Source organism: Glossina fuscipes, unplaced genomic scaffold (genome assembly GCF_014805625.2).
Source record: "Glossina fuscipes isolate IAEA_lab_2018 unplaced genomic scaffold, Yale_Gfus_2 26, whole genome shotgun sequence".
Taxonomy (NCBI): Eukaryota; Metazoa; Arthropoda; class Insecta; order Diptera; family Glossinidae; genus Glossina; species Glossina fuscipes.
Window position 1 is genome coordinate 6,419,805 of NW_023998421.1, and position 7,561 is coordinate 6,427,365.

Genomic DNA, 7,561 nt, shown 5'->3' on the forward strand with positions numbered 1-7,561 from the left:
TCTTTTGGAAATTCTTTACATGATTTTATCTCTTTATCATAGTGCGTACATTGTGTAAGTATACGCATCCACATATGCCTTCAAGGTTTTCTTTCTTTTCACTTTGTAAATGTTTACTAATATAATTTGCGCTAATGCTGTTGTTGTTTTTTTTTTTTTTTAAATCATAGGCGCATTTCAGTTTCCCATTTGCTCTCTTTTTCTCCGCCTATGCACTATCGCGGTCTACTCAAGTTTCCGTCTCTTGTGCTGCTATTTTTAATTTCTTACCTCCCTGCCCCCTATGTACCAATTTAGATTGTGGTGTCGATGGTATACCAATGTGTGGCATAAATGTTTGTTTCTTTTATCATAATTGGTAGGCCTCGGTCAATAAATTTTTGTGAATACGTTCAAGTTCGTCTATAATAAATTGGTTTTTATTGTACACACACACACACACGCACACACACACGCACACACACACGAATATATCTTTGATTGTCATATGATTAATGTATAAATTTGTGAAAAGAGAGTTCATCAATCCATGTGTTATCTACTTCCGAATTAATTTTGCGCTCGAGAAAGAGAACTATGAGAACTATAGGAATACACTGCTCGCTTTTGCATTCTATACGATTATATAATAAGAGTATATTAAGAAGTAGATTAAAGGGGGTCCACTCGATCGAGTGTCATTTAAAAAAAAAAAAGAGAAACAAAGACTGGGTAACAATCGGTAACAAAGCAGTATTTTCGCCTCTCAACTAAATGTGAAAAATTTGAATGGAACGAGATTATTGTGTTGTTGCTTTCCTTACTATTTTGATGAGTACCAAGTCAGTCTTTGCGGGTGAGGGTTCAAATATCAAATGGGGTAGAGTTAGCTCTGGTCGTAGTTATAGTGAGCACTGGGTTGGTGAAGGCGTAACACTTACCAATCGCGTACGCACCCACTAGGCTATGGCTAACACCTTCTTATCCCTCTTCTCACTTCTTTCCGACCGTTATCGCGTTACACGACTAGACGACGTTCCCTGAGTGAATCATCAAAGAAAAGGAAAACTATTGTGGCTTCACATTGAAACTTATTTCGCCAAAATTTTTAACTCATTTCTTTATTTTTGCTACTCTTACTTGTACAAGTAAGTCAAGTTCTTATTGGCTACATGGTATAGTTTATGTGTTCAAGTGCTGTCGAGTATTGAATGGTCGACTTTACTCAACTGCAATTTCATAACTTACTTTCTTTTCGAAATAGTATACGTAAAAGGCCTCATAACGCTCAAGAGGCTTCCTTGACTATACATATTTACCATTTTAGTTAAGATGAAGTTCAAATAGAAAATGATAGAAATAGAATAGAATTCTATTATCCTAAAGAGCGCGTAGCTCAATTTACTAACTTGATCGAGAACTGTAGACTTAGAAAAGCTGCTCTGCGCACTTACGCACAACTTACACATGTTTTCAAAATCCAGCTAACTCTTTAATATTCTGTAAATAGGTCAATAAGACATTTTACTCACCAGAAGATGTCAACCGTTCCTCTTTAAGACAGTTTCAATGGTTGCAGTTACCAGTGCGTACATTTTCAATTAGTTTGTTACAAGGTCACGAAAAGTTGAGGTAGAAACTCGAAACTTTCGCATTAAAATCAGGTTTGGAAACTTTTGGCCAACATAACTTGAATAACATAAACAAATACTTTTGGGGAACACACATGAAAAAATGACCGCTTCGCTTTCGTAGTTGTGGGGAGCATTGTTCTTATATCAACATTAGAATAGTGATAATAATTAATGAATTATTCATAATACAAGGTCAACGTAATTATACTCAACTCATGATACTTTATTTTCCGTTTGAAAATGTTTAATTAGAGCAAAGTTCCCCTATTTTAAGCACTTATGTTTATTTTCCAAGAAAAATTTCCAAAAATACTTGCCGACGAGTCAAGAGCAAAGTAATTACGAAAACTATTTTTCCCTTAACTCTAATCGGACCTCGCGTTTTTATAAGACATCACATCACGATGTGCGTCATAGATTCAATCCCGCATCTTGGGCAGGAAGCTGTCAATCGACACAATATGTGCGCCAGAGGTGCATTAAGAGACTTTGCCTACCATCTCAGAACAGTCGTCGCAGTTTCACATTTGATAATATCTTTGCAAACTAAGGACACAGTGTGTGTAACACGGTGTTTTGGTGCAATAGTCACAATAAGATCGCAGAATCACATTTGACGATTTCTTTACGACTTATTAACGGAAGCAAAGAGAACAATTTTTTGTAAATGCAATTAAAAAATAGTTCAAGAATTTTAGTTCAACGTTTAAATGAGCCTCAATGATTTGGATCATATCGATATTTTTCTCTATAGCCTGGCTTTGCAATGTATGCATCGATTTTTATTCCAACGTCTATTACGCGTTACTCTAATAAATATATTTTTGTTTTCCGCCTACTATGGGCACATCAAACTTGATGTGAGCAATTGTTGTGAGCGCTCACGCAACCGATAATAGACAGACCGATAGATGGACCAACGCATGGAAAGGCCAGCGTATATATGGATGGGTGTACAGATAAACGAACGGACCAGCGGATGGACGACCATAGGAGGGATTCAGCTAAATCAAAATCAAAAATCTTACACTGATCAGGTATATGCAAGGCGGTGTTTGAGATGCCAGTTTTGAGTTAATAACTACAAATGGAAACACAAATTTAATATACCTCAGCCGATAGGTGAGAAACTAATATGAAACGTACTCACGTGAATAGATGACATTAACATAGCAATAGACCACAAAAGGTATATAAAACTTCAAGCAACCCTTCAGCTACAATAAGAAACGAAAAAAAGAACTGCTTAAAAAACAAGTGTGCGTATGCACAATAAATTTAGAAAGCAAAAAAAATAAATAAATAAAACAGAGGAAGATAGATGTCATGCCATATATGTATGTGTATATATATATATATGACAATTCGATTTCTTAATTACGAGTATCGATAGTTTCAAGCCCACACTCTCAAAACGCGGAGGAAAGAGTATCGTCTATCGTTAACTACGCATTGCATGCGTGTTAATGAGTTCAAATAGAGTGGAAGGCGACTGCATTTAATGAAATGCCTAAATACTCATACTCGTATGTATTTGCCGCTAAAAGACAACTTACTCAACATATAAACAATAATAAGCGCGAGCAATAACTAACAAGAGCAGCAACAACAAAAACAATAATGACAAATCAACTAATAATACTTTAAAATTCAATAGAAATGATTATAGAAAAGTATAAAAAAAAAAAAAAATAAAAATATATATATATATATATATGTACATATACATAAAAAAAGCAAAACAAATAAATAAATAAATAAAATAACAAAAAACATGAAAACTAGGTCAACGACGCAGTAACAAAACACACACCAACAATGTCATGCAAACATATTTTCAGTTGCTTTTTATGTTATGAGGAAATAGAAAAATAAATGAAAAGCCCTTATGAAGAGAACAGAAGAAATATAAAGTAAAATCAAATAAAAAAAAAAAAAAAAACCACCGAAATGTACGCAACTTTCTTATATTTCGTACATAATATATGTATAAAATATATATATATATAAACACGATTTGTGTATAGTTTTTCGTTTTGCTTATGCATTTTTTTCGTGCCGCATTTCATTCTTTCAGTCTTTTTATTGTTATTAACTTAACGTATGCTCAAAGAAAGAAAAGAAAACCTCATTTTTTTTTCTTAAAGACAAAAACTGTGTCTTTGCACATACAAGCAAATATGTTTAAACTCGAATTGTTTTCTTTTTTTTTGCTTTATTACTTTTCAAGAATTCTTTTCATACTTTCGCATACACACATAGCCGCAAGTCCAACTTGTCATTTTCTAACTGTGTAATAAGTGTTTTTACTTAGTCCAATACTAAAGCAATCAAGATCGCTTTGAAGAAAGGTCTCTCAAGAGTTTTATTAGTTGTTTTTGTACTCAGAGGCCGGTTTACAGTTCCAGATGTCGAGTATGTTAGCCAAGAAGGATTTTATGGTCGAAAGACCTTTCATGCGAGAGTAAGAAAAATGCATAGTTGAATCTCTGCGCTTGTTACAGCGGAACCACTCACTCGATAAAGCAAATCTTTCTGAACCCGACCTGCTTGCAACAGATAAAAATCGAAAAGCAATAAAATGCCTTGAACATTGTAAAAACGTACAATGGTGAAATTTTTGAAATATTTTCCCAAATGTTTCCTTTCCATTCGTAACAAATACCATTCAAATTCCACTTTTTTTTTTTTGTTTTTCTATGAACAATCATTCAAGGGATACTCGCTTATTCGTGAAGCATTGCGAAGGAGTGGGAAAAAAATTGTAGAAGAAACATGTAACGGCCGCGGTCTAGCGGTGTGGTTTGCTCAATCGGTATGCACATAAATAATAAATTTTACTCTGAATACAATAACGAAGTAAGCTTTTTAAGTTGAACTTGTGAAGTTTAAAGTTTCCAAAGGAATATGGATCCATCTACAGGCAAATAATAGTCAACAATATATTTAATAACTGTTTTTTTTTTTTTTTTTTTTAATAAGATAGCTAAGATTATTTTCTAAGAGAAAACAAATTATTTTGTATTAATATTTACATTTAAGTCAGAAGTATTCAATCGAGAGGACGCGTACCTTTATAAAGATCAAAATTTGCGTCGAATCCTGAAACGCGAAATATTGGAAATAGAGGACAAGGCTCCTAAACTTCTCCTTAGCGCAAATAAAACTAAACTATAGCGTAGGCCATAGCTCACCACTAATGCACATAAGCACTTGTCAAAATAATGCCTTATATAGGAAGCGGTCGAAAATCATCCGGCCGGTCCAGAGCTTTGTCAGTAACATTCGTCCTTGGATCAAAACACATCATCATCACACAAATTTCATCAAAATATCTCAGTACTTGCAGCCTGAACGTCAAACACGAGTGAACGAGACAAGCACAGGAGTTGAGGCTCGCGAGAAATCGACAAGAAAGAAGAACCGAAAAGCAAGTAGAAACATTGTAGCAGGACACGGCCACAATTTTGCTTAATGCAGATATTCATAAAATGATTTTTTCAATACAGGTCAATGTACCATACTTCATAAAAATATCTCAATACTTGAACACAAGCGAACGGGACAGACAGACAGACGAACAAGCTTAAATCAATTCTTCCCCCAAAAATATCAAAAATGGAATGGATGGAGCTAGAAACGGGTATCAATTTTGTCGAGCGTTCGTTTAACTTATTTCCTTCCTTCGTTCTTTCCTTTTCTTGCTTGTAATAATAATATGCATAATAATATAATAAAGAATTTACTTTAAGCTCTCTAATCTTTTGTAATATCCCTCTGTGGAAAAGAGCAAAATCAACACCCATTATTTTATCTGGAGAAAGCCATTGTTTAATCGAGAAAATACTGGTAAAATCAATCCATAAAAACAGGGGTATTAAGGATATTAACTAAAGATATTAAAATATCTCAAAACAGTATTTTGACCGATATACGCTTTCTGTGTAGTTTTTTAAAGAAACTTGATTTTTTCTAGTTCTATACGGGAATTTCTGCTTAAAAACTCGGCTAACATTATCGTCTTCAATCTTCATCTAACGAAACAGAGTTCGTTAGATTATTCATAGTATTGCGTACAAAAAAATTGAAATTTCCCAAAAGAAGAAAAGAAAACATTAGCGAACTTTTCACCAATTTGCGTTCATTTTATACTTTATCTATAGCTGCACGGAACGTACACACTGACATACTGCCGAGCTCAGCGATTACACGCTTCCTAAACTTATGGTTTCAGAAAACATATATATATTGAACTTTATTATCGTATATGACAAGTAAAAACACTATAGTGACACACGACCCACCACCATTACGCTTAATTCAGTTATTCATATAATCAATTTGCAAAATACGGCATTATCAATCTAAACCGTTTTCAATAGCTTTCCATGCTTGGATGGAAAACATATCGATGCAATAATTTTCTTCAAAATATCCCAAAAATTGTTAACAACCTTTAGGTTTAACAAAAGAAAAGATCACGCACAGACATAGAGATTCAGAAAATGACACTGAATTGACAGGTGCAAAAGTCCCTCTGGGTGTTACATACACACTCCTTTACGGCAAATGTTTCTCCTCATGCGGAAATGCTTCTAAGATAATTCACTGCGGGAACTGGATAGATGAGTTCAAATGAGTTTGGAAGAAGTTTCTTAAGCCTAAGAGCGATTAAACTGATGAGTAAATCTGTCTTCAAACTCCTTGCACCTTGTTGAAATTGCTTACCTTCCACCCTAATAGTTTGATGAAGATAATTTTCCTTAATAAAGAAAAGCAAAATATTAAAGGATATAAAGCAGGATAGAACGGACAAAAAAACCAAAGAATTCGATTTAAAGGAATACAATTTCTATAGGGGAATTGTGTGTAGAAAGGAAACGTTCGTTTTGAACCTCAAATTTTGGTTACTGAAAGTAATACAACAAAACTCGAAAAGTTGGTAGTTGTAGGTAGACCGTAAGAAAGCATGTTAGGTAGACTGACGACAGGCGGACAGACGTGCTCAGAATCACTTTCTCTAACGATCGATATGATGAAAGATGAACGTATATCAAGTCCTTTTGGCAGTTGGATATATTCACACTAACTATGCATACCTTTGTGTCGTCGCAAGTGGTGTAGAGAATACTAATAATAGAAAAACTTACTGTAAACCAGCAATTGTATGCAACTTACCTTTCTCTGATGTTTGATTGAAGAAAGCTTTTCTTCTCTTTTTGTTTTTGTGTTCAAAAAGACTTTTTTTGCTCCTACTTTGCTTTGATGATTCACACAATGGATTATTATTATTATGTTTTTGATGACTTTTTCCTTTTGCTTTATAAAAAAGTTTTTTTTTTTGTTTAATTTACTGTTTGTTTTTTTTTTTTTTTTTTTGTTTATTTTTATTTAGATCGAAACGAAATTTTTATGCAAACTAACACACATATACTCATTAATGCAATATAACCAGATTTGTATTATATTTTGCTGCTTTTGTTGCTGCTGTTGTTGCTTGTTGTTCATCAATATTCCGGTGTTGAATGTGTTGCCTGCTTTAAGTCCAAACCAATAATTTTGAAAATAGTTCCCAATATTTGAGTTCTGTTCTGTGTCCAAATTTTTTTTTTTTTTGTTTTATTTTCTTATATAATTTCTACTAAATTTTTGTTTAATATATTATTAATTTATATAAATGTTGTTTGTTTTGTTTTTTTTTTTATTCTTTGATCAAATTAAAACATTTAGTTTTTTTGTTTTATTTTTAAATTATTTTTGTTTTTTTTTTTTTTTTTTGTTATGTAATTTACATTTTTTGCTTTCAAAAATTTAAAATTACATTTTAAAACTACATTTAAAAATTATATAAATTTTTTTTCCTTTCTTTCGTAGTTAATATGATGATAATTATAATGATTTATTTAATAATTATACGAGTTTTGAGGCGAATTTGAAATTTAAAAATG

General features: G+C 32.8%; 1 long non-coding RNA gene across 1 annotated transcript in view; it reads right to left on the bottom strand.

Moving 5' to 3' along the window:
• Positions 1 to 7,273, bottom strand: part of LOC119635247 — a 61,676-nt gene extending 54,403 nt beyond the window's left edge. The window contains exon 1 of the long non-coding RNA XR_005247040.1: positions 6,792 to 7,273. This is a non-coding gene — a long non-coding RNA (uncharacterized LOC119635247). The remainder of the gene's footprint in view (positions 1 to 6,791) is intronic.
• Positions 7,274 to 7,561: the final 288 nt, after the last annotated feature.